Consider the following 26,151-nt stretch of genomic DNA (forward strand, 5'->3'; position numbering starts at 1 on the left):
GTTACTTGTAATAGCGGCAATGTTGGCGGAAAGGTTGTTCCATTCGTGCGCAGTGAAGATAAAAAATGAACGTTGAAAAGTTGTGGTTCGGGTGCGTGGGACATACACGGCGTTGGGGTGAGAATGGCGAGAGATACGATGCGCTGGAACTATGATCTGGTCATTGAGGGGGAGAGAGTAAAAAAACCGGTGATAAAGGCAGAGTCGGGATATGTGGCAGCGGCATTCCAATGATGGCAGGTGGAGCTGCCGTTTCAATGCTGAGATGCTAGAACGGAAAGAGTATACTGATAGAATGATGCGCGCGGCACGATTTTGAATGGATTCGATGGAGTGCGAAAGGTTAGCTTGGTGCGGGTCAAAGACAGCACTGGCGTACTCTAATTTTGGCAAGACAAAGGTTTTGTACGCTAATAATTTATTTGCAGTCGGAGCGGAGGACAAATTTCTGCGCAAGAAGCCGAGGGCACGGTTAGCGGAATTAGTAATGTAGTTGATGTGATGGGTCCAATTTAGATCATGGGAGATGATAATACCTAGGTACTTGAATGAGTCAGTGGCAAAAATTGCGGTGTTATTGCAGACATACGTGGAATTTACGTAATTGCGACGTCGGTTGAAGGAAACTAATGAGGACTTGCTAACGTTAATTTTCATTAGCCATTTTAGGCACCATTCCTGGATATTAAACAAGTCTTGTTGAAGGATAGCGGTATTGTCTGAGGTCAGTATGGGACGGTAAATTACGCAATCATCTGCGAAAAGACGGATATTAGATGAGACAGTAAGGGGCAGATCATTAATGTAAATTAAAAATAATAGTGGGCCGAGCACTGGTCCCTGGGGAACACCAGAGAGTACAGGGGATAAGCAGGAAGAGTGTGAATTTACATGAACAAACTGCTTGAGGTGGGTTAAAAAATTTTGTATCCACTTAAGAACATCCGGGTGTAGGTTTAAACGGGAAAGTTTGAGTAGGAGCCGGGCGTGAGGTACTTTATCGAAGGCCTTCTCGAAGTCCAGGAATAGGGCATCAACGGGAATGTTTTTGTCCAGATAGGAACGCAAATCATGAAGAAAAAGGGCAAGCTGGGTGTCACAAGATAAATTTTTACGAAAACCGTGCTGATTTGGATGGAAGAAGTTCACAGATGATAGAAAGGAAACTATATGGGAGTACAATACATGTTCCATGATTTTAGAAGATACGCTGGTAATGGAAATGGGGCGATAGTTGTTAGGTGATGACCGGTCGCCTTTTTTGAAAACCGGAGTAATCTTTCCGATACGCCAGTCTTCTGGAACAGAGCCTGTGTCAAGGGACTGTTGAAATATGAGTGATAAGAGGATGCTGCTTATGTGGTTAGTGTTCTTTAGGATTTTTGAATTGATGCCATCAATTCCTATTGAAGACGAGTTCGATAATGAGTCAATCACTTTAGCGATGCCATGAGGATCGAATATAATACTTTGCATTGGGGTATGTGAAAGGTAAGGCGCGTCTGGAAGATTATTAGCAAGCTCGCGGTTAAAAACGGAACAAAAAGAATTGTTCAGAACGTCAGCGCAATTCACTTCTGAGACGCTGTTGCCGGAGTTGTCGAGCAAGGAAATTAGATTGGGTTTCTTAGGGTTAATTGTTTTCCAGAAACGCTTGGGGTCATTTTCTAGCATGGCAGGCAGGGTAGTGGAAAAGAATTTTTCTTTGGCATTAGTAGTCAGCGTATTATACTCATTTGCAGCTTTGTAGTACTTATCCCATGCGATTTTAGATCCAGCCTTTTTTGCTGATCGAAAGAAGCGCTTCTTTTTGTTATTTAGTCGCTTTAGTGTGCTGTTAAACCACGGTGACTGAGGCCTCTCGGTAACGGTAATAGTGGGGATGTAGAGTTTCATTAGTCGCAGAATTTCGGACTTGAACATTTGCCAGTTCGATTCGACAGAGCGCTGAAGAAAGCCTGGGATGAAGGTGTCGGCAAAAGTGGAGAGTTCGCGAGTGATGCCTTCATAATCGCCTTTATCATAGAGGGTTAAGGTTTTTCTTATTTTTTTACCCTGTTGTATACAGCAACAAAAAGTGGTATGTAGGACGTCATGATCGCTGAGGCTTTGTAGGTGAATGATAGAAGAAAACTGTTCAGGGTGTGTTGTTAGGATAAGATCGAGGATATTCGAAGAATGGTTTGTAGAACGGGTGGGTTGCATTACCATTTGCGATGGTCCAAAAGCTAAACACGTGTTTACAAATTCAGATGCTGCGTTATTACGGCCTAGAGTGGAAGCTAGATCAGACCAGGAAATGGATGGGAAATTACGCCATTATAACCATTACAGGTGTTACAATAATCAAATCATCATTTTGTGAAAATGCAGGGCGTTACACGAGTCGCTTTTTCAATATTTCAACACGAAAGTGTTTTATTCTGGGATTCACAAAGATTTCACTTACGTCATATCCGTCACCGAAGTGGCGCCAGTACAACGAAGCGAACGGCCTGTAAAGGGTGCAACACCCAGGGTCTTCTTGCGGGGAAGCAACCTTATAAACTAAGGAGTACGTTTTACTTCGGTTGGTTCCTTTTCGGGTTTTATATTTGAACGCGAAAGTGTTTTATGTCGGGATACACCAAGATCTCACTGATGTCATATCCGTCATGAACATGACGGAAGTACACGTTTGCCGAAGCGACCCGCCAGCAGGATGTTGCTCGCCGAGCATACCCACAAGACCGCCGCTGACCCGCAAATTATGCTCAGCTGCAGATTTCACTGCGCATTTCACTTTTCTCTTTTACCGATTCCTATGACAGGGGAATCAACCACAGTTCTGTTATTTTTGTTATTCTCAAAATTATCAGAATTTTCTTCCACCATTATTTCTATTCCCGCTATTATAACTATTATAAGTGTTACTTCCTCAAATCTGCATTTTTGAGCAAATTCAGGGCTATACGCTGTTCACCACCTAGTTTTACTATTTTTGATTTTTTTTTCTACAATTCTGTTCAACTAATTATCTCCATTTACGCTATTATAGCGGTCTCCTGTGTTACTTCCGCCAAATCTCCGTTTTTGTGGAAATGCCGGACATTACACGGTCCTGGCTGGAAGGGGGGGGGTTATTAAGGAAAGAATGCTACTCATTACAAAACATTTAATGCCGGCTTGCCGAATGCGTCATGAAAGGAGATAACTGACGCATCAACGTGGGCGCAGACATTGTAGAGAGCAAAATACTGCTGCAAATTTCGCCGCATGGACATTGCAGTTTGCGGGCACAACGAAAAAGATCTACTTTTTTAAAGTGCCTCCTGCATTGCTTTGCCCGCAAAAAAAAATAATAAGGCTTCGATGGAAGCGGTTCGCTCATAATGCCTAGCAAGTGAAGGCAACGCCGAGCCAGTGAGAGCTGCTGCGGGGATTTTTTTTTTTCGGCATTGTCTTCTCTTTCTGTATAATGGTTGCTGTGGGTTTCCCCTTTGTAGCGGGGTTATGACATGTCATCCCACCAAAAAGGACTAATATAGATATGTTTTATACTTTTGGCTTAATACTAGCGCTGCTTAAGGCAAACATAAAAAAAGCTTATCATGCACAAAATACTTCTTTTCTGTCACAGCGGGTAACTGCCCTAGGCAATATTCCCCTCTCTCCTTTTCGTCCACCAGCATTCTAATCTTCTGTTCGTCGCCTCGACAGCCTTGAAGTTAACTTCCTCTGTGCTATCCCTAAATCCTAGAGCTTCTGGGAGCCGTATATTTCCCTCATGTAGACTTGGATGGATACCCTCGCATTTTAACACTATGTGCCGCGTAGTTTCTGTTTCTTTCGCGCAGAACACGCATACCCCATCATTTTGTGAATACTTCCCCACAAAGCTCTTAGTTCGCAAGCAACCTGATCTAGCCTTGAAAAGCAAAGCACTGCCCTGTGAATTATCGTAGAAATATTCCTTTCTGATGTTCAATTTCTCTGCCCTGTACATCTCTAACGACGTTTAAGCTTCAATTTTTTTTTCTCTGTCTATTCGTTTCAATCTGCCTTGCCTCTTTTTTGGTTACTTTGGCTGTTTTGGATTCTCCTCTGTTCTTTCCGTATTTAATATTTAGCCTTATAGTCTCCCTTAACCACTGTGTCCACGCTTTTCAAGTATAGGTACCTAAAAATCCTAGCTATCCACCTTCGTTGATCTATTGCTCTCCACCTCATCTCAAAACATATTTTACTCTGTGCTTCTCGAACTTCAAATGACGCCCAGCCAATATCTCCCTGTAATGCTTCGTTATTTGTTTTTAAGTGCCTGCCGAAGGCCGAAACGGCCTACCGTTCTCTGGTTCACTTCAAGGCGGATAGAAGGTCTGATTTTAACCAGAGTACAGAATGCGCAAATCTGAGACCTGGAACCATTATTCCTTTTCACATTCGTCTCACTCCTTTATATTTTTATACTCCCACAGAGCTCTATGCTTCATTATAGCTGCGTTTCGCTTTCCCTTACCCTTAAGTTGCTCCTCGTGAGTTATTAGGTAGTTATGCCCTTCGTTTATCCACAGTCCCAAATATTTATATTCCCTCACTCTGCGTAATTTGCCCTGCTGAATAGACGCTGTGTCAGCGGTAGCATCATTGAAAACCACGATTCCCGATTTTTCTTGGCTAAAATTTAACCCGAGGTCGGTGGCTTCGTGGCCACTAATTTTTATTAGCCATTGCATATCGTTCTGGTTATCAGCTAAAAGATCAATGTCGTCTGCGTATAACCTTTACGGAATACCCTGTTGTACCTCTTCGCCTTGCTGCATATGGGTTAGGCTGAACCCTACTTGACTTTCTTCCAATTTCTTTTCTAACCGTGCATTTAGTCATAAAAAGTATTGGGCTCAAAGGGCATCCCTGTTGCAGTCCCCGACAGGTGTTCACCTGCTGGGTCCATTTCTGCCACTCCCATGTGAGGTGCACTCTATTGTCTTTAGAGATTGCTATATGGAACTAATCCCTATAGTGTCATACTTTTCCACAGCCGCTCTGTGTTTAAATTGTCATATGCCCCTTTGATGCCCAAGAACGTAATTCATATTGGTCTATTCTGCGCTTCCGCAATTTCAATGCATTGCGTTATCATGAACAAGTTATCATCCAATCGCCTGTCTTGTCTAGACTAATTATTGTCTAGATTATCCCTTGTAAATGTTTCGCCTCCTCGTCAATGAATAATTTTTATGAATATCGTTTTTTGAGCTTAGTAATTTTACATGGTTCCAAAACTTCTTAGATGAGCTTTTGTCCTTCCGTATTTCCGCCACCCAGTGTTCGCTTTTCTGCTTGATCTTAGCTTCCACCATTTTCTGCTCTTCTAGTTTTTCCCCCGGTAGATATCCCATTTTTCCTTCACTACCTCCCGTTCTATAGCAGTTCTTTTACTGCAAAGCAGTATATGTCTAACCCGCCCACCCCCCACCCTCCCCCCAGTTTTCATTCCGGTGTCATCGATTTACTCGGCGCCGCTCCGGGGCTACTCACCACCGCTGACACCTTTTTTACAACTATTGTCCCCCTCGCTTCCACCGATGCCCCGTGGGCAAGTTGTGCAGTGGGCAGCTAGCGGGGGTATGCCGTTATCAGATGATTGCAAAAATAAACTGAAGCACGGATGGGCGTAAAAAACGGACTGACGATTGCTACACTTCCTAGTATAAATTTGGGCGCAGCGCGAGCTGAAGTCTTCTCGGGAACAGCGATTTTCTGCTGCGTCTCAGGAATTGTTCGCCTGATCAGTGAACCTAAGGCGGCGTGCGCTACTCTGCTGCTACCTCACAGTGCCCCGCCGCCGCCGGCCAGCATTTTGCAAATCGTGTTTGAACCTCCCGCGCAAATGTCACGTGGTTCGGATGAGCTTTGCACATGGTAGCTGCGAGCGTGTTGTTGCATATCGTGTTTGAACCTACCGCGCAAACATCACGTGGTTTGGATTAGCGAAGAATGAAACAGCGTCTGCGGAAGGTCAAGAAAAGGGCGCTTCGTGGTGGCTGCACATGAAACCCGTGTGAGGGAAAGGCAGTGAGACAGATGACGCCGTAGCCACACTGACATCGTCCACTTCACCCTTCGCTAGACGCTCCTCTCCGTTTCTTCTCTTTCGTCGGTGCTGCGTTCGCTCATTCGGTTACGCGTACATAAACAAACGCCGCTTCCGCGAAGCCCATTGAACGGCTGCCAAGGTGCTGCCCCCTAAAACGAACGAAACACGTCGTCGCGGCGTCTGTCCCTTCTAAGCACGCGCACATGACCGGTTGCGGGTTTGTGTGTGCGAAGGTTGTAGTGGTGAATAGAGGAGGGAAAGCGCGCACGCACAGCTACAGGTGTCACGCCCGTACTGATGGATGGCATGTCGGTTGTGCTGGTACGAGATTTAAACGCGGACGTTAAACAGGCCCAGTGGGACCTCTGCGGAGTCCTTAGTGGTAGAGCGGATTTGTTTGTGTATTAGGCTGTGTTCAGATTAGCAACGCAAAACACGTATTGTGATCAATGGACGTAAAAATGCCATGTCACCCAGTTTGGTTGGCTGAGACATCAAATAACGTCCCTCTTGAAAGTCATTACGACAGTTGCGGCAACAGTCTGAACCCGGCCTTACACAAACAGTAAGATGCTTACTGCGAGGGAGGGGCACAGGCAGTTCCATGTTTATCTCCAAGAACAGAGCTTGGATCCATAAGAGGTTCATTCAGATAATTGGCTAGGAAATATGCTCCACCACAAATTAGACAAACGCATTTTGTTTCGTGCACTCTGTGGACGGCTTCCAGCTTTGCAGGCCATCCTTCTTCACAGGGTGGAAGGGCACTGATTTTTTGCTTCTTTATGTTCTCTCAACGCCTTTCTTCGCTGGTCAATAGCCGCTTATAATTCCTGACTCCATCAGCTTCTCGGCTTTCTCTTCCCTTTCCATCAGTTTTTTTGCTTTGCTTCATTCATCTTAACCTTTATGAACGCCACCATTTCGTCGTAATCCGAATTTTTGCCTAGTTATTTATTGATTTCATCTTCCATTCTATAAGCGATGGTCTTTAACTGCTTATTGTTGAAATTAGTTCCTCCGATTGCACCTATTACTAAATTTGTACGGGTTGCGCCTCCAAAGTGCAAGGGAAGCCGCTTGTGGTCGCATCCTAAGCTGTCTGTTACATTTTCATCTATCCTCATTTCCCGCAACCTTTCGTAAACTGTCTCGGATACTAGACTATAGTCAACCCGCCGCGGTGGCTCAGTTGCTAAGGCGTTGTGCTGCTGAGCACGAGGTCGCGGGCTCGATTCCCGGCCGCAGCGGCCGCTTTTCTGATCGAGGCGAAAACTGTCCATGTGTACGAGATTTCGGCGCACGTGAAAGATCTTCAGGTGGTCAAAATTAATCCGGAGCCCTCCACTACGGCGCGCCTCATCTCCTGCGCTGCGTCGACGTGTAAAACCCTACAATCAATCAAATAGACTATGACTTCGTGTAGCGCCAACAAAACGACAAGGATAAAGGGGGCGTCGGGTACAATCGGTAACTTCCAACTGAATTTATTGAAAAAATGCGTGAATATAAAAACACTTATCAAATAAAACAAAGATAGTTGTGCCGTCATCGCTCATCACGCCAACAGAAAGACACGAGAAATAATCGAGGGTGCCGAAAAAGCATGCCTGGGGAATGGTTGCGTGTCCGCGCCATCCGTGGCCTTACCCGATAAGGAGATTGGCTATCTGAGGGGGGGGGGTGTGACCTCTTTTTTCTGTTCTTTCGTATCTTTGTTTCTTTTGATAAGTGTTTTTAAATTCACGCATTTATTCAATAAACTCAGTTGGAAGTTAGCGCTCGTACCCGTCGCCCCCTTTGTCCTTGTCGTTTTGTTGGCGCTACACGAAGTCATGGATTACCGCTACCAACTCACCCCAACCCAAACTCTAACAAATAAACAAGACTATAGTCTATGCTGGACTGTCTGTTACCGCTTTCCAACGTTACTTGTCCGTCGCACTTGCTTTCCGTGTTTACTATTAAAAGCCGGCTTTTTTGACATAGATATATCACTAGAGAACCGTCGTGGTCTGTGTATCCATCCACACCTTCTATGGGGGCATTCATATATCTAAGATTATTTCACCCAAATCTTTCCACTCGTTTATATCTCTTCTCAAACAGCTTACCATTTCCTCATTTTCCTCCCTAGCACTACTTCCGGTCCACAGATACACCCCTCCTAACCATGTATTTTTCCCTTCTATGGTGCCTCTAACCCATAGATGCTCTTTACAGCTTTCATGCACTATCTGCCAGTAGGTCTCTTGTTTAATGAGCATGTCAACACCTCCCCCTCTCTTCATTCCTGTGGTCCTGTTGCAACCTTCCCAAACATAGTTGTCTACGAAAGATGGGGCTTCTAGGTCCGGAGCTGAGTCTCGGCTAAAGCGTACAGGTTTATTTCTTCCCGTTCAAGTTGGTTTTGAATTTCTTCCAACGTATCAGGCTTTCTGCCTTTCTGCATATATATGTAGCTGATTAAGTATTTATTGCATTTGTTTTTCCCTTTACGTTTCCGGGGTCTATTTTTGTGTTTTACAAAATTGTTCGCTCTTGTGTTTCCACTTAAATCGCTTCTGTCAACGCTCTCAGTTATGTCTGTAGGCTCTCCGGTTAGCTCTAGGGCTGGCTGCCTCCCAGCGTTGAGTGTGCGTGTGTCCCTCGGTTCCCCTTTGTCTCCAAGTTTGCCTTCCTTAGCAGCGCGGGGCCCTTTAAAGAAGCTACCACCCTTCTCTCTAGGCGCCATTCCACCTTGTTTCCTAGCCTGGGGCTGAAGTGAACCCCGTCCCACTGAAAGGTTGCCTCTTTCCAATGCTTCCCACTACCCTGTTCACGTCTCACTTCAAGCTCAAGTTCCCGACCGCGCCTCACGATCTTGCTGTTAGCAGCGAGTACTGACCGTTGGGTGTGCACGCCCTGCTTCATCACTTCCGGCACGGTGGAGACTGCAATGAGCACATTTGAGGCAGTCGCCCGCAGGTCCTTTGCCCCCTTCGCTATCTCTGCCAAGTTTTCCCTCCTCTCCCTTTAGAACATCGTTAAGCCCCGCGGCAATCACCACAAGGTTTCTAGCTTCACTGGACAACGCCAGCTTCCCCTTCTCTCGAGTCATCACCGTCTCCATCGTTTGACCGGGGAAGCACCCCACCTTCACACGCTTATCTCCCTTTACCCTTTCCACTATGGCAGCTCTGCTCCTCTTCATGTTAGAACACGCGCAATGATCACGATGCTATCATCTTCCACGTGCAGCTCTTTACTGGTACCCGGCTTATGAACTGGTTTTGCTGGCAGATCTTGCATTCTTTGCCTATCTTGTATTCTTTGCCTTCGGGGGAGGGAGGGGAGGGGTTATTGATTGTTTTGTAACCAGGCACATGCTGGACAGTACAAGGTGCGCTTAAAACCACCCCAAATTTTTGCGGATATTTTTCTTTTTTACCTGGGGGATGACCTTTGTTTCTGGTGAATAATGAGCCAAAAAAACCTCGCAGTACGAGGCTTCGTCACGCTAAGCTTGTAACCATGTTAAGGTTGTTAATATGATATGTATAATAAATACTTTTAAATGTGAGTACAAAAGTGTTCGCTGTGACTGAGTTTCTATGAGCTCACCCACAACGAGCCATTTACAAATTCGAGAGATATTTAACTATATTCGAACCGCTGTACACACTCACAACCTAAATTAAACAACCAAGTTGTTTCCATCAAAAACCAGGGGCACTCTAAAAGTAATCCTAGTTTCATAGAGTAAAATAATGCCAAGGTTTTTAGCGTTTGAAAAAGCGCGCTATGACACCGCACTGCACCTCAGTTAATCGTCAAGGCAAAGCACTGAAGAAGATGAGAGTAAATGTAGCTAAAAGGAAACAGGCTTGTATTTTGAAAGCAGTTTATATTTAACGTCTTGTTTAGTGGTGATTGCCTCAAATCATCTTCGTTGACCCATTGCTTACATCTTCCTACCGGCATTAAGTGGATAGATGCTATTCTAGTATAGTTTATTTTGAAAAAAATCCTGATGGTCTCAAGGTTATGGCTTCCTTTCACTGGCACTCAAGGATTTTTTCGGTGTACATAAATATTGGGGGTAATATCTTAGCCATGTGAAATACAATGTTCTAGAAACACTCTTAGTTTCTCAGCAATAAGTTTTTGCTTTGCCCCACATTGCCACGCCAAGAAGTCTGTTAGGTTTTTGGGTAATAAGAAGTTATGCAGTTTGCTTCTAACCCCACAAGAAACATAGAGTGCATTTTTTATCGCAGAAAATGTTCCAACCTGCGCCTGCAGTATTTATACGTACTAAATTAACCTCAAAGAAAACGATCTGCCATTATGGTGTGTGAAAAGATGGAAGCCATCGAGAAACCCGGCTTACCTGAAACACAGATGTGATCTCCAGCTTGTAGAAAACTGGCAGCACTACTTTTACGGCCAGTGGAATTAGTATTAAATTCAATGGAACAGTCCACCAAATGTGAAATCCGTGCGCGTATGAATATGCCGGCAGTCCGATTGCGCCCGTGGCTGATGTGATGCTCGCGAGGATAGATAGACCAAGGAGAAGGACGTGCAAAGAGTTGCTCCCCAGGAAGATTTCATCGGTGACAGAAGCAGGCAGAATATCCTTCTTCAAGGAAAAGTACCATCCCACGCCTACGCCAGCACCCGTGAACAACAAGAAAGCCGCGTAGTCGGCAGGGTGAGCCATCAGGAGGTTTCGCTTTGCAGTGAAACGCCGATGCGTGTTTGCTGTGCAACGTAAAAGCCAGTGGGCCCACTAAAACACAGTGGCTACTGCTCGTAGGATTTGAACAGCGGATACTGAACCGTTTTATTGCAGCTGTCGCGACGACAGGTGTCAGTTGGAAGCAGGGCAGCCCCGGATGTATATCTACCTGAGCGCGCTATTTAAGTGCAGCACTCGAAATATTAACTGCGAAAAGCTGCTCGTATACGAACACGACGGGATTTGTCAGCAACAATACTGAAAAAAAACAGCTGGCGCAGCTGGTGCTGAAACTGCACAAAGCTAGTGCGAGAGTGGGGTGGTGCGTCGTAGTTAAGCAGGCTCTCTTAAGGACACGCGTGTCAATAGAGTCGCATGCGCTCCATAAAAAGGAGAACCGTAGCTGTTGTTTCACGGGAAAACGACGAAACTATGCGCTTGGGGGAAGTTGTAAGGCACAACCATGAACAATGCGCACCGGTGCGTGGGTGTTTCTCCTCTGCCATCATCTCCGAATCAATGACGTGAACGCCTCAACGAACTTAGCATCATACAACTTAGCATCAAGAGACATTTATGATACGGTTACTACATTCATAAACGGTTACTTTGCCACTTTCGTTCAACTCGAAATTCTATCACCAACCTACAGAGATAGCTCTTAATCTACCAGTACAAACTTATCTCTGAAGAAGAAAACAGTTACAATTTTATCTGTTCGTGGGAAGGTGCATGCTAAAGGGGCTTGGAGAGAAACACGCGCCCTGAAAGTCACTATCATCGCGACAATAGTCAGCGCTAAATAAAACCATTTACTTGCATAAATGATTACGAATCCTTGTGGGGTTTTTAGAAAAAACGTGATTGCAACTGCTATCGGATATTACTGCTCTTTCGGCGCGTCGTTTCTTCTCAAGTAACCACGTTCCCTGACGTTTTAACAGATTGCACTGAAATTTTATGTGCAGCCGTCACCAGAAGATTGGTAGTTCGCCGCCAGCAACGTAGGGAAACTATATTCAGAGCTAGCACTTTCTTCTAAGCATAAACTCTTGAATTGCCTCCCAATGGCAATAACGTTTTTAGTTTTAAATCCACCTTTCTCATTAAAATTGAAGCATTTAATAAAATAAACGCAGAGTGAAGCATTCCGCATGAAAATTCGCCTACCCTCCCAATTGAGATGAGAAGACTGAGAAAACAACGGAGCTGGTGGTATTCTTCAAGCTTGAACTTCGCCTTTCTTATGTGTACCCATCTTATTGGTAGGGCGGACGCTGAGGCTGCCGACCGCAAACAGACTTTCTCAAGTAGGCGAATATCCGCACGTCAGAGCTTACGTATTCACTAGCGCAGCCAATCCCCAACGTGCACATTTCCAATCGAGAACATGTACACTCCAAACCAGCCAATCTCCAAAGCCAACGCAACCGTTCGTAGCGCGACCCGAAGAAAATTCTGAGGGCCTTCAATGTGATTAAAGCGCAATGGTATAGGCTCCGGTCTCGTAACGCTTGGGACCCAGTTCCGTTTGCCACACAGGAAGCATTTTTTTTCGCGAGGCGCCCATCCCCAGACCTATTCCTCGTCTTCTTGCTTCCTCACCACTGTCCAAGGGTCAGGGAAGGTTGAGGAAAAATGCCAATGGCGAGGGAAACGTATCTGATTCCCTCACCCTTTCTGGTTTAGCATTTTCCTCGTCGCCATTTTGCTGTGCCGAGTTTTTAACGACGCCAGGCAGAGATGAAAATAAACCCTAAAAACGTCTGCTGTTAAAAATTGTCGCCCCTACACACAATGTGGGGAAGGTTGACTGGTAAGTCTGAACAGGGGCAGCCATGGCGTGTATGTGAAAGTGTTTATCACGCAGCAATAAGGCCGTATTTCTGAACTGGTTTACTCAAATATGTGTCAGTTTAGTCACAAATTTATGCCGAGCAGTGACGAAAGAGACAGGTTCGGCTTGGTTTATCACACTTTTCCTTTAAATGCTAGTAATGCGGCTTGCTTCCTTAAATCACCATCAATAGACCTCTGAAGGGTCGGCCCGACATTGAAGCTTGCGCTGCGGCAATGCGGTGAAGGGCGCGCTGCTGGCGCTGTTCCCCTGTGCTCTTTTTAAAGACCATAGTCCTTCGTGGGCTACTTGAACCCGAAAATTGTGGTCCGTACAGGTGCCCAAAAGTTAAACAAAACACGGGTTGGAGATTATCAGTGGATTTCTGCGACATGTGTTTAGCCAGAAACATCTTAAAGACTTTTCAAGACAGCCATTGTAAACTAAATTCAGGGCGCACTTATTCAATTTATGCTGACAGCCGCATAAAATGTAAAATATTGTTTTTCACGAAACTGTGCTCCGTTTACATTTTTGAGCACATGTACATCTGCCCCTCCGTCCGTCTCTCTTTTTAAAAAGTTTATTTCACAAGAGGCACAAAGCCTCACACTAGAAACACACGACACAGAACACTCGTAAAAAGTGCATGCCTACAGGTATATACACACCCTGACGATGGTAAGCACAGCCACGTTAGCTATGTGTTCGTGGGAATGATAATATACAACCACATGTATAGCTAAATACAAAAGTAAATGAAATATATATTCTCCAAAGGAGAATCACCTATGTTTGAAAGTAAGAGCTACTCGCCCTTCCTGCACAGAAACAAAAGCACATGGCCACTGCTTGAGGAACTCCCCCTGTAAGGTCCACTTATGCGGTAAGTGGCCAGGCGCGCAGGCTGCGCGTGAGAACCCGCCACTCTGTCTAGCGACGTAGCACTGCCAACACTGCGCTGCAGCCATCGCCAAGTCGTCACGGGGCACACGGGAGACGGATTGTCTGGCCCACCGCACACCACAGGGATAATCCCTCATTGAGAAAGCAGAGAGCCGCCGGATTCCGGGAACCGTCTGCGTGACGCGCGGACGTGGTGGGATTACCGGCGTCGAAGTGCGCGCCGCGCGAGACACGATTGTTAACGCACCCTGGCCGGTCCAGTGCACTGTCGCCGCCTTTCGCTCTCACCCCGCGGAGTCACGCGCACCTGCTCGTCTGCGAGCGTGCCGTTCACCCGAAGGTAGCGGTGCCTCATTGAATATACCATGGCGTGCTAAGTGACAGCTGTCTGCGTGAATTTGGGCACTCCCTTACGCGTGTAGGAAAGCTACAGGGGCGTTCCCGAGAGAGGGTGATCTCGAGGTTTTATAAGGCCGAACTTGGCCGTTCGAAATCGTGTTTGTCTGAGCGCCGAGCTGGGCAGTTCCCGGCGGGACAAGGATTCTCGACCGTTAAAGCTAGGTTTGTATTTGTGAGCCCCCTAGTCAAGGTTAGGATCGCGTAGGAGGTTTAGGGTGCAGCGCGGTACCGGGTAACTAGACGGATCTTGCGGCGAGACAGAGACTCGGCCGTCGTTTCTCGAGCGGATTCTGTACGCTCCGAGAATAGGAGAGTTAGACGAAGTTGAGGAGCTCGAGTGGTTTGTGCGCACTCGGAGCTAGCGTCTAGCTGAAGTTCGAAGTTTTTCCTTTCACTACTCACGTACCTAGTTATCCTACTGTAAATAGCTGTATATAAACTTTCGTTACACATAACCTCAACGCCTCGAGTTCGTCAATACGACCGCCATCTCCAAGAACTTCAACACCATCGCCCTGCCAGCCTCCTGCCAAATCAACCGGAGCCCGGGCGATTGGGTTCCTGATGGACACCGGACTTCGGGGAAACAAACCACAACCATCTTTACTGGCGCAGCCGACAGGATTTGGCAGAAGAAATCACCAGGCCACAACCAGGGGCAGCAAGCGGACGCAAGCCCGCCTTCATCGGCAGCAGCCGAGCTTCGCGCGGAGTGGAGCGGCAGAGCCAAGCCAGCGCACGCGGCCAACGACGCGGCAGACGACCACCGAAAGTGCGGGTGAGTGGGATTTCTTGCGCTTCGTTGTGGCGGTGTAGGCTGTCTGGGGTTGCATGGTAGTCACGCGGAGCATGCTGGCGAACATGGAGAAAAGAGACGGTAATGGTCAGACGCATGAGGCGCCACCTCAAGGATGACCAGCGGCAGAAGGGGTGGTCCAAGCGGAGTCCAAAACAATAATTATTAGACGAATGGAATTGGAGTTTCAGGAACGAGAGAGAAAAGAAACGCGACAAGCGGAGGAAAGAGCGCGCGAAGCGGCGGAGTGCCAGGAAGAAAGAGCATGAGAGGCGGCGGAGAGGGACAGAAGAGAGGCGCGAGAGCGTATACGAAGGAGCGTATACAAAAACTACGGCTCGAATCTGAAGAGCGGTTGCGGAGGTATCTGTTGGAGCTGGGTCTACAGCTACCATCATCCTCCATAGGGAGAACAGTAAAATACCTATAAGGAACGGTGTCAGACAAGGAGACACAATCTCTCCAATGTTATTCACAGCATGTTTATAAGAAGTATTCAGAACATTGGATTGGGAACAGGTGGGAGTAAGGGTTAATGGAGAATACCTCAGTAACCTCAGATTTGCTGATGACGTTGCCTTGCTAATTCGGGGGACGAATTGCAAAGCATGCTTTTTGCACTGGGCGAACAGAGTAGAACCGTGGGCCTGAAAATTAATATGCAGAAAACTAAAGTAATGATCAATAACCTCGGCACAGCACAGCGGTTTGCGATAGGTGGCGAGGCAGTGGAGGTAATAAGCGAATATATGTACTTAGGCCAAGTTGTGACCCCAGATCCCAACCATGAGACAGAGATAATTAGAAGGATCAGAATGGGGTGGGGTTCATATGGCAGACATTCTCAGATAATGAATTGCAGACTACCATTGTCACTGAAGAAGAAAGTGTATGACAGCTGCATCTTACCGGTACCGACCTACGGGGCAGAAACTTGGAGGCTCACTAAGAGGGTTCAACTTAAATTGAGAACGATTCAGCGGCCAATTAGCGGAAAATGATAGGTGTAACATTAAGGGACAAGAAGAGAGCGGACTGAATCAGGGAGCAAACTGGTGTTAAAGACATATTAGTAGAAATTAAGAAGAAGAAATGGACGTGGGCAGGGCATTTAAAGCGAAGGCAAGATAACCGCTGGTCATTAAGGGTAACAGAGTGGATCCCTTAGAGAAGGCAAGCGTTTCAGGGGGAGGCAGAAAGTTAGATGGGCAGATGAGATCAAGAAGTTTGCGGGGATAAATTGGTCACAGTTGGCAAAGGACCGAGGTAATTGGAGAATAATGGGAGATGCCTTTGCCCTACAGTGGGCGTAGATAGGCAGGTGAGGATGATGATGATGATGAGTTGGAGCTGGAGCGGAGAAGGTAGACGCCCTTGCGCTCAGACACCCGCGAGCAGAAACAATGGGGCACAGAACCAGCCAGTTGTATGGCGACAGCGAAGTGTAATGGTTCCGGCGAATGTTTGGAAGTTGAATATTGCGATGACAAAGTAAGCAGCCGTGACTCCCTACACGAGGCTGGCATTTCCGCCGGTGTCGAACGCGTGGAGACGGACATTGGGATGAGGAGTGACGAGGAAAGCGCGTCCGACGATACCGTGGAGCGGTGTAATGAAGTGATGTTCGAACATGACGAGCAGCCTCGCAGGCACAGTTTGGGGATACAGCTGCAGCCCATGAGACAGAACCCTTCGAACAGGCCCAGTTATGCATTGACAGCAAAGTCGAACGAGAGCAGCCTGTTTTTGAATTTCAAGCCGCGTGAGGACGAGATAAGCGGCCGTGGCTGCGTACAGGACGCGAGCGACTCAGCTGGGAACAGCTGTTCGGAAAGGGAATAGAGCATGAGGAGTGTTCAAGCGAGCGCGTTCGGTATAAGAGCAGAGTCAAGGGTTGTTGCGAGTGTAAGGCCGCAAGTTACGTTCGCACCAGACACTGAGCCAATACATGCCGAACTTGCCAGCGCGGGCAGTACCGAAACTCTAATCGGTGGACCGGAGGAGATTGGCGTCGCACAGGAAAGTCTTGGGGCCCACCGCGCTCTAAATTCCTATCGAAAGTTGCACGAGAAGGTGAACTCCGTGTCGGGCGTTCAGGCGCTCGCCCATAAGAGAAGAGATTGAGAAGACGAGAAAGCATGTGACGAGATGGAGCGAAAAAGAGATAGAGTTGATGATCAGGCTGAGGAAAAGCAGGAGTTAAGGGCGGATAAGGGAGCTGAGAAGGTAGACTGGGTTGAACATGCAGAAAGGAGGAGAGAAAGTGAGAGAGAACGCGAGAATGCGGAGGATAAGGAGGTGAGAGCATTTGACGAGGGTAGGAGCGATACGGAGAAGTCGCGTGGGTTAGGTAGTCTTGATGGTGAGAGTGTAATCGAGGAGGCTGATGGAGAACACCAAAACGCAGGCGTGGAGACGGCGAAACCAAGAATGAGAGCTCCCGAGGAGGTTAGAGAGGAGAGGAAAAACCCATGTGAGAAGGCAGCTACAGTTGAAACAGAGGAACGAGACGCTATCGGCGATCTCGGGAAACCGGTGTCTAAGATAGAGCTTCGTAGCTTTAGTGTTGGTTGCGGCCATTACCGAGATTTACTCGAAAGCCACGCTGGATGTGTTGACGCACTAAGTTCTGCGACCTGGCAGTGTGTCACAGGCCCTAGTTCTCCGTTGTGCCAGGATGAGTGCGTGCTGGGACAGCCGAAAAACTGTCTTTGTCAGGCCGCTGCTCAGAATTCACCTAGCGTGCACGAGCGGTTTTTGGTAATGACAGGTGCCTGTGAGGTTGTTGTTGTGGGGCGTTTGTGCGCAAGGAAAAGAGTGATCACGAGAAGGTCGTCGCTTTCACGGGCCGCCATTCTGCTCCAGCACCAACCCTTCGCTCACGCCGCCAGCACGCGGCATTGCCGTACGTTGGGGCACTGGAGAGGCATGGCCGCGTGGCCTATGGGGCAGGAAACGGTGTCGCATTTTGGGATACCACTCCGTGTTCCCCGAAGTTGTGTTCGCCTCATGGGGCTAAATTGTCGAGACTTGCGTTGATATTGCAACGCTACGCGGTCTCGATCATCTGCAGAGGGGGCTGGAATTACGCGAATGCACTTCCCCGCTTTCAGATTGTTGCTTGAAGAGGCTAGTATTGAATTGCCTCCGAGCCTTAACACAGCCACGACGGACGTGAACGTTCCCGTTCACCCGTCCTTTTTCGTTGGTCGTGTGTGTGTGTGTGTGTGTGCCGCGGTTGTGCGTGACGAGATGCCTTAAGTGCTCGATCCGTGCACCGAATTGATCGATCCGCGCACCGAACTGAACTTTCTGTGCACCGAAAGTGAGCCAAAGCACAGCCGAACATTCCTGAAAGAACGTTATCAGGCTACGCCACCAAGAAGGACGTTCGCGCGCGTGCGCATAGTGGCAATGCAAACTTTCTTAACGTTTTATTTTTGTTGACTCCGAAATTGCCCGTGTTCTTTGCCAGTCCTTATTCCTTTTGTTCTTGTTGTGGAGTGCCGGAATGATTGTGCGTGTTTGCACTTATAGCGCGCATCAGTGTTATAGGTTGAGTTGTCTCGTTGTTCGTGACGTTTACGCACCCCGGAGACATGACCCAATTTCTTTTTACTCGCACTTGGCGTGTTTAGTTTTTTTTGTGTGTTTCCGGTTTGCTAGAGTATTCCGTCCCTGTTGACGGCTAGTGAATAGGTTGTGTTTGTTGTTTAGGCGAGAGAGGGTTCGGATCAGCGGCAGAAATGACAGGGGGCTCGTTTGTGGTTATACCTAGCTCCTTCCGCGTGGTTTTTTTTTTTCTGTTTATTGGTTCTGCTGTTATAGCTGAAGGAGAGATGAAATGAGTGGCCCTTTTAAATTTTTTTCGGATTCATTGAACCAAGAGGTCCAGTAACCCTCTTAAAGGGGGGAGTTGTCAGGTCCACCTATGCGGTCGGTGGCCAGGCGCGCAGACTGCGCGTGAGAACCCGCCACTCTGTCTAGCGACGTAGCACTGCCAACACTGCGCTGCAGCCATCGCCAAGTCGTAACGGCGCACACCGGAGACGGATTGTCTGGCCCACCGCACACCACAGGGATAATCCCCTATTGAGAAAGCAGGCAGCGCCGCCGGATTCCGGGAACCGTCTGCGTGACGCGCGGAGGTGGTGGGATTACCGGCGTGGAAGCGCGCGCCCCGCGAGTCACCACTGTTAACGCGCCCTGGCCCGCCCAGTGCACTGTCGCCGCCTTTCGCTCTCACCCCGCGGGGTTACGCGCCCATGCTCGTCTGCGAGCGTGCCGTTCACCCAAAGGTGGCGGTGCCTCATTGAATATACCGTTGCGTGCTGAGTGACAGCTGTCTGCGTGAATTTGGGCACTCCCTTAGGCGTGTACGAAAGCTACAGGGGCGTTCCCGAGAGAGGGTGATCTCGAGGTTTTATAAGGCCGAACTTGGCCGTTCGAAATCGTTCTTGTCTGAGCGCCGAGCTGGGCAGTTCCCGGCGGGACAAGGAGTCTCGACCGTTAAAGCTAGGTTGGGATTTGTAAGCCCCCTAGTCGAGGTTAAGATCGCGTCGGAGGTTTAGGGTGCAGCGCCGTACCGGGCAACTAGACGGATCTTGCGGCGAGGCAGAGTCTCGGTCATCGTTTATTGAGCGGTTTGTGTACGCTCCGAGAATAGGAGAGTTAGACGAAGTTCAGAAGCTGGAGTGATTTGTGCGCACTCGGAGCTAGCGTCTAGCCGAAGTTCGTAGTTTTTTCTTTTACTACTCATGTACCCAGTTATCCTACTGTAAATAGCTGTATATATAAACTTTCGTTTCAGTTAATCAATCTCAACGCCTTGCGTTCGTCAATTCGACCGCCGTCTCGAAGAACTGTATATATAAACTTTCGTTTCAGTTAATCAATCTCAACGCCTTGCGTTCGTCAATTCGACCGCCGTCTCGAAGAACTACAACACCATCGCCCTGCCAGCCTCCTGCGAAATCAACCGGAGCCCGGGCGATTGGGTTCCTGATTAACACCGGACTTCGGGGAAACGAACCACAACCATCTTTACTGCCCCTCTCCGGGGAAGAAGAGGTCCTCCAATAGGCAAAACCGAACTTCCCGACGGTAGCCACTTGCGACCGCTTCTCAGCGGTTTCGCCACTAGAGTTGAACCTTGTTATAACAGACAATGTAATAGCGAATTATTGGCTATAGCCAACTAAATACGAACTTTGGTTTGTTCCGTTTTATTTAAATTACACTGATTCTTTTATAACGAAAGCGAAACTGTTAAAGCCGCGCGCCCTACCCAGGCGGCACAGAAAGTGTGCCCGAAGACCGGCCCGTCTATGGCGGCTTTCTGGCATGTCCGGCCAGCATCCAGGTTCTGGCAGCCACTGATCATGCGTTGAACGGCCAACATTCGGCAACCAGCGCTTCGGCATTTTTCCGTCCGCCCGTGTCCGGACGCACAACGGCAGCTAACCAGCTGCCAGATATTCAGTTCTCCTACGGCTGCCGATGTTGAGAAAGAGAACGGCCGAAGTACGGCCTTAGGGCATCCGTTTTTTCTTCGGGAAGCGGTAATCGGCCGAAGCACGCCAAGCGACCGGCCACAGAATATACGTATTCTTGCGGCAGTTTGTGTTCGAAAGGAGACTGGCCGGAGCGCGGCTGCCGTGCATTCGTTGTTTCAACGGTGAACCGCGCGTCCGGCGGTAGAATATCCGGCAACCAGTGTTATGATGGATACCGGCTGACGTACGGCCCCAGAATATACGTTTTTCATTCGGTTAGCTGTCCTCGGCCGAAGTACGGCAAGCGAATTGCCACAGAATGTTTGGCAACCGGTGTTCAAGAGGAGAGCGGCCTACGTAAGGTATCTGGTTATACGTCATTTTTTCGGCAAACGCCATACAGCCGAACAACGGCACGCGCCTGGGCGCCGAGAATTCATGTACAGACAAAGGAGACCGACCGTTTTTTTCCTGGGGGGAGAAAAGGCCGTTAGTGAGACGAACGTCGGAGACGCGTTTTTCATCCGCTCCGTGTTTCTACGTTTTAAATGAACGAAAATCGTTTGTCAAACAGTAATGAGTGTTCTCGGTGAACGGGCAAGGTGCAAGGACTCACTAGACGTTAGCAGGGAACCTTTTAGGCCATCGAAATGTCATTTATTGCCACAAGAAGACTGTGCCACACCGACGGGTGAGCTAAGCCTCGCCAGTCATCGCCGCTACCACGCCTCTGCCGCCGGCTTCGTCGACGCATCAGCTCGAGGCTATTCGCCCCCTCAAGAAATGGAGAGCATTGGAGACATCGACCCGGCAGAGATGTCCGATCCGAGATGGAGATGGTTCACCAAAATAACTGGCCTTCAAGGGCGTCGAGCAAGCGGCCACCACGCAGGAGGTAAAGCGCCACCATTTCAAGGACTCCCCACCAAAGAAAGGCAAGTGCGAGCAAAAGCGCAAGTTATTCTGCTTAGAATTAAACTGCGACAAAAAATATTGCACTATGTTGTTGGTGATAAACGTAGAAGAGACTCGCTCGTGCATTGGTAGGATCAACTTCATGCCCTGAACTATGTTACTTGATGGGATTTTACGACTGCCTATTTAGAAAAAAAAATTACTTTAAATTTGCGATAACAACAGAGCCTTGTCACTGACGAAGCCTAGCTGTTAATTTAGTTCCGATGTTTGAAGGTGAGCTCAGCTACTCTTGGGATATGACTCATTTTATTAGACATAATCGCCAGCATCCTAGGAAACATGGATTTTGTCAGGATTTTCTTGCTCAACGCAGATTGTTGAGTTCACGTACGATTTGGCTCTTGCAATAGATTAGCTTAAAGTGGTTGACTGTATATTCTTGGACTGCAAAAAAGCAAATGATGGGGTCACAAACTCAAGCGTACGACGTCTAAAAGTACCTTATAAATTTTTCATTTCATTTGTACAGCGCCTAATTATTCTTCTTGCAGTCGTTCGATTCATTCAGTTCGGTTCCATTCGCCCCGAGACAATACGGAGCTTTCTCGAACGAAGAGACGGTAACACGATCACTCGCCGGCTAGCCGGCGAGAAAACAACGAAAATAAAACCTCCGCCGCTCCCGTTTCGTCGAAGCTTCCAGTACTTTCGAGGAGGTACGCGTGGCCTTGACAGTGCTAAAAAAGAGCGTCGATGATTCTAGAAGGGAGAAGAGTGAAGTTATTCGCTGACGGCGGCGGGCGCGTTGTGTGTTGTGCTCTCCATCTCCGCGCCGGAATGGTTATAAAAAGAGAAGCCGCGCCTAAGCAAACCAGCTACGTTTGGCAGTCATGATGTGACAACGGCACCTGTCAGTTTGTGCATCACACCATCGGTGACCCGCACCCTGGAGGACTCCAACGTACTCCCGGGCCTCGAATCACCGTGATCGTCCCGGACGGCCTGGCCTACAACGAAGCCGCGCTTCCCAGGTAGCCGAATCGCCTCCGACAGCGGTGCATCGTCCGGCCCGGTCGGTGAATATACTGGGACTCAGTCTCTCGTAAGCATCGAACTGTTCGTTTTCTTTTTTTGTTAACTGCTACGCTTCGTAATATTCATTTGTTAGCGCTCCTGTTGGTATCATTTTGTCTAATTTGACTGTTTCTTGCATTTGAATTCCATCTAAGTTGTCTGTCATTATCGATCCGTTACCTCGGGCTTGTGTTTGTAACTTGCCTGTCTAAATATAAGTCTTTGTGCTGTTTTTCGTTCAGGGCTCTTGCTCATTCTTGCCGCTCTGGTCGGCGAAAGCCGCACATCAGACGGCCACCCCCTTTGTCACCTGTGCCCTGTGGATTCGGTGGGGTTTGTTGGCTCTCTGGAGTCGACTCCCCATATCTTCCGACAGTGCACCCTAATTTAAGGAACCGGGTGACAGATGGTGTTCCATATCACCTTCTGCGTAGTACATTTCATCCTATGAACTGAATGAATCGGTTTTTGCATTGTTATTACTATTGGCCTTATACCTTTGTTCAAAAGTACTGTGTAGTTTACCGGACTATAGCGAATGAACGTGATTCCGTATACCTGCAGCTTTATTCGAATTTAATAATATCCTGGTGTGCTGATTCAGAAAAGTTTTTGGGTGTTAAACAGTGTGTTAACGGCACCTTTACAAGAAAACCTTCATTCCAATTGAATAAGTATATCGTAAATTATGCTGCTGTGACAACGGCCGAGGAATATAAATACCTAGGAGTTAATTTAGGGAGTGGTTAGAGGTTAAATAGGCAGGTTCACACCATAAAAGTTACGGCTGCATATGTTTTTGGCTTTCTGAAACGAAATTTCAGTGAACCTCCATCTAACTGAAAAGAACAACCGTATTTCACTCATGTGCGCTCAATCTTGGAGTACGCATGTGTTTTCGTGGATCCCTACACCAAAGAGCTGGTTGATACACCCGAAAACATACAGAATATGTCAGTGCGATTGGTATTAGGTAATTGGCACGCTCAACTTAGCATGAGAGAAAGAAAGTAAAAGTAAACTGAAATGGCAGGACGTGGAAGATCACAGACGAAACCACAGGTTGAACTTTTTTCGTAATATCTATCATTCGAAAACTGGAGTAGAAGGGGATAAGTATGTCCAAGCGCCATTCTACATATCGCAAAGTGGGACCGCTAGCTTAAAGCAAATGATTAACTTTCCTGTAAAGGTGACGCCTTGCGCGATTCATTTTATTTTACATCAATACTGCAGTGTAATTATCTTCAACGTATGATTGCATTAACTGTTTATATTGGCGATTTTCAGCGCGCTTTGTAGAATTATTTTGTTATTTTGTCTCATATTTAATGCTTAGTGTTATGTATCTCCCTTCTGTAATGCATGCAAAGGCAAGCAGGCATCGAATAAATAAATAAATAAACAAATAAATAAAACAATGAATAAATAAATGAATAAAAATAAGTAAATAAATACATAAATAAATAAATAAATGAAAATAAAAAAAATAAACAAACTTCCAGAGGCGCAAGTTTGCCTCCGACGGGTTGAGAACCCTACGCATTCAACCTTGACCAATAAAATATTTATTACCCTATTCGTTGCAGTATGCAAGGTCACCTATATGCATGCTACCATTGCTATGTTATTGGTTTGAAACAAATTATGTAACTCTAATTTTACGCCTTTTCTTGCGTTAACACAGAGGGATACAACTGCAGCCGCCTGAAGCAGGGCGTCATTCGCAACGCGTCTAGAATGTTTGGAACGTAGTATGACATTAGAAGAAAATTAAGCTGTTTTGGACTATTAAGTGGTGTGGACGTATACTCATGAAAACAACATTAAAATAGATCGAAAATAAAAGTACCTGTTCGCTCCTTCTTAGGATCAGCCCTGCGCAAGATCATCAGAAAAGTTGATCGAGTAGAAAATGTCTTTGCAAGAAAAATGGGCAAAAAATGGACATACTTTTTTCTGAAGGAGTTATAATAAATGCTCCTGAGTGTTTTGTTGAGAACCAAAACGCTTCGTAAAGGCATTCACACCGGTTTATATACATCAAAATTGGTCAAGCAACTGTTATAAAATAGTTTATGTAGTCATAGCATGAAAGTGTTCCGGGATATTGCCCTAAAAGAAATTGGCTAAAAGCGGCGCAATTTATCTCTCTGAAATTCAACCCACTAAAGTATGCGCCCTCCGCCACCCCCCCCCCCCCCTCCACCTCCTCTTTCCCCGTTTATTACAGGTAAGCCACCCCACACAGGATATCAGGACCTGGACAATACATCTATTCAAGCTCTACAAAGAACTGAATATTTTCTGTGTTCGGCAGTAAAAGAGGCACAGCAATTGAAGGAACGACAATTTGTGAGCACTGTTTAATAAACAAATTTTGCTGTCAACTGAGGCTGGTAATTAAGCAAGGCTGCGCTGAAAGCTTGACGGCTGGTGGTTGCGCGCGAGCTCACTTTGATGTGGCTGCATTGGACCCAAAATGCTGGGTTTGTGCTGTACTGCACTGCGCGAATGAGTCATCTGCTTGCGCGACATGCAGTGACCGGCCTCAGTACAGTTAACGTACTGTGGCTGAACTCCAATGCCCGTAGCACGGCCGTATTTCCGGCAGCTTTAGTCCGGCTGGAGTCCGACGACCGTATCTCGGCTGTCCTCCGGCGGACGTACTTCGGCCGCACACGGGTGGCTTTGGAATGGCCGGAGCCCTACGGCTGGAATCTGGTCGTATGGCCGTAAGCCGGTCGACTGACCGACGGACACTGGCCGTTGGACAACCATGGGAGTACGGCCGTATACGGCCATAAGGCCCACATTAGGACATGGGCCGAACATGGCTGCCGGAAAACGGCCGGACAGAAAATCACCGGCCAAAGTACACCGGCCTGTTTTAGACCAAACAGTCCTGTGCTGCCTGGGTATCTGATATAAAGAAGAGATATTTGGCCGGTAGGCTGAGAAGCTACTTGGAAAAACTCCCGTCATCCGAAACTGCAGAAAAAAGGCCCTTTTTTCGCGGACGCTGCGGTATACTTCATCCGGCTCATTGCTGTGAATAGCCACCAGATGAACATCACATCTTCCCTCGAACATATAGCAAACCAGCACAGTTTCGTCAAATCGACTTTGTTCGGTGTGAATTTCCTTTTTTATTTTTTGGTTCATTGAGGTTCATATGCCACAAGGAGAAAGATAAGTGTTACTTTGTTTACTCAATGTTCAAAGATCAAAATATTCATTTCTATACTGAGTACGTTTGAGGCAGCTAGATTACCTACTGGTTTGAGCCTATGTTTAGCTCTACTGTTACAACGTAAATCAAATATAATCAAGTAAATTACTGTCCCGATACTACTTCGTTTTAGTGAGGTCCGATTGTATTAGCAGGCACAAAAACAGCCTCTGCGGCAGTGCCTTCTTTTTTTACATCACCCAATTCCTAGTCCTCAACATCCACAGTGCACAACAGCCCAGAATGACCGGGCCACGACGCATTTCTGGACCAGGTGTTTGTTTGTTTTTTGGAATATGCAACTGGGTACACCGATCTGCGTCTTACCCCAAAGCTCTAACGTCAATCACGCGTCGCGGTAACCCCCGTTTCAGGTGCCACATAAAATCTCGCAAGTGACCAAGCAAAAAGAAAGAGGCCAATGCGCCCCAACTTTCCTTAATAATTCTGTTGCTACAATAAAGGGGCACTAGTGATATTAAAAGAGCGGCCAAAATGTGAACAACGCTCTCTTCCAAAATATAGCCTTCTTTGGAATAAAGACGATGCGTCCTGCTCGGAAAGACGGGAAATGTATTGAGTAGTAAGCAGTGCAACAGGACATTTGTTAGGTGCGATGCAACAAAATCCCAAAAGACAAGGTAAAATGTTCCAGGCAGAGCTTCAGGTCTAGCTTCGGGGCGTGCTTCATT

The 26,151-nt window shown here is 47.3% G+C and overlaps 1 pseudogene; it reads left to right on the forward strand.

Moving 5' to 3' along the window:
* Nucleotides 1–26,151, forward strand: part of LOC144146626 (uncharacterized) — a 114,304-nt pseudogene that overhangs the window by 86,023 nt on the left and 2,130 nt on the right.

Source organism: Haemaphysalis longicornis, unplaced genomic scaffold (assembly GCF_048455015.1).
Source record: "Haemaphysalis longicornis isolate Haplotype H1 unplaced genomic scaffold, Haemaphysalis longicornis Haplotype H1 scaffold_7, whole genome shotgun sequence".
Taxonomy (NCBI): Eukaryota; Metazoa; Arthropoda; class Arachnida; order Ixodida; family Ixodidae; genus Haemaphysalis; species Haemaphysalis longicornis.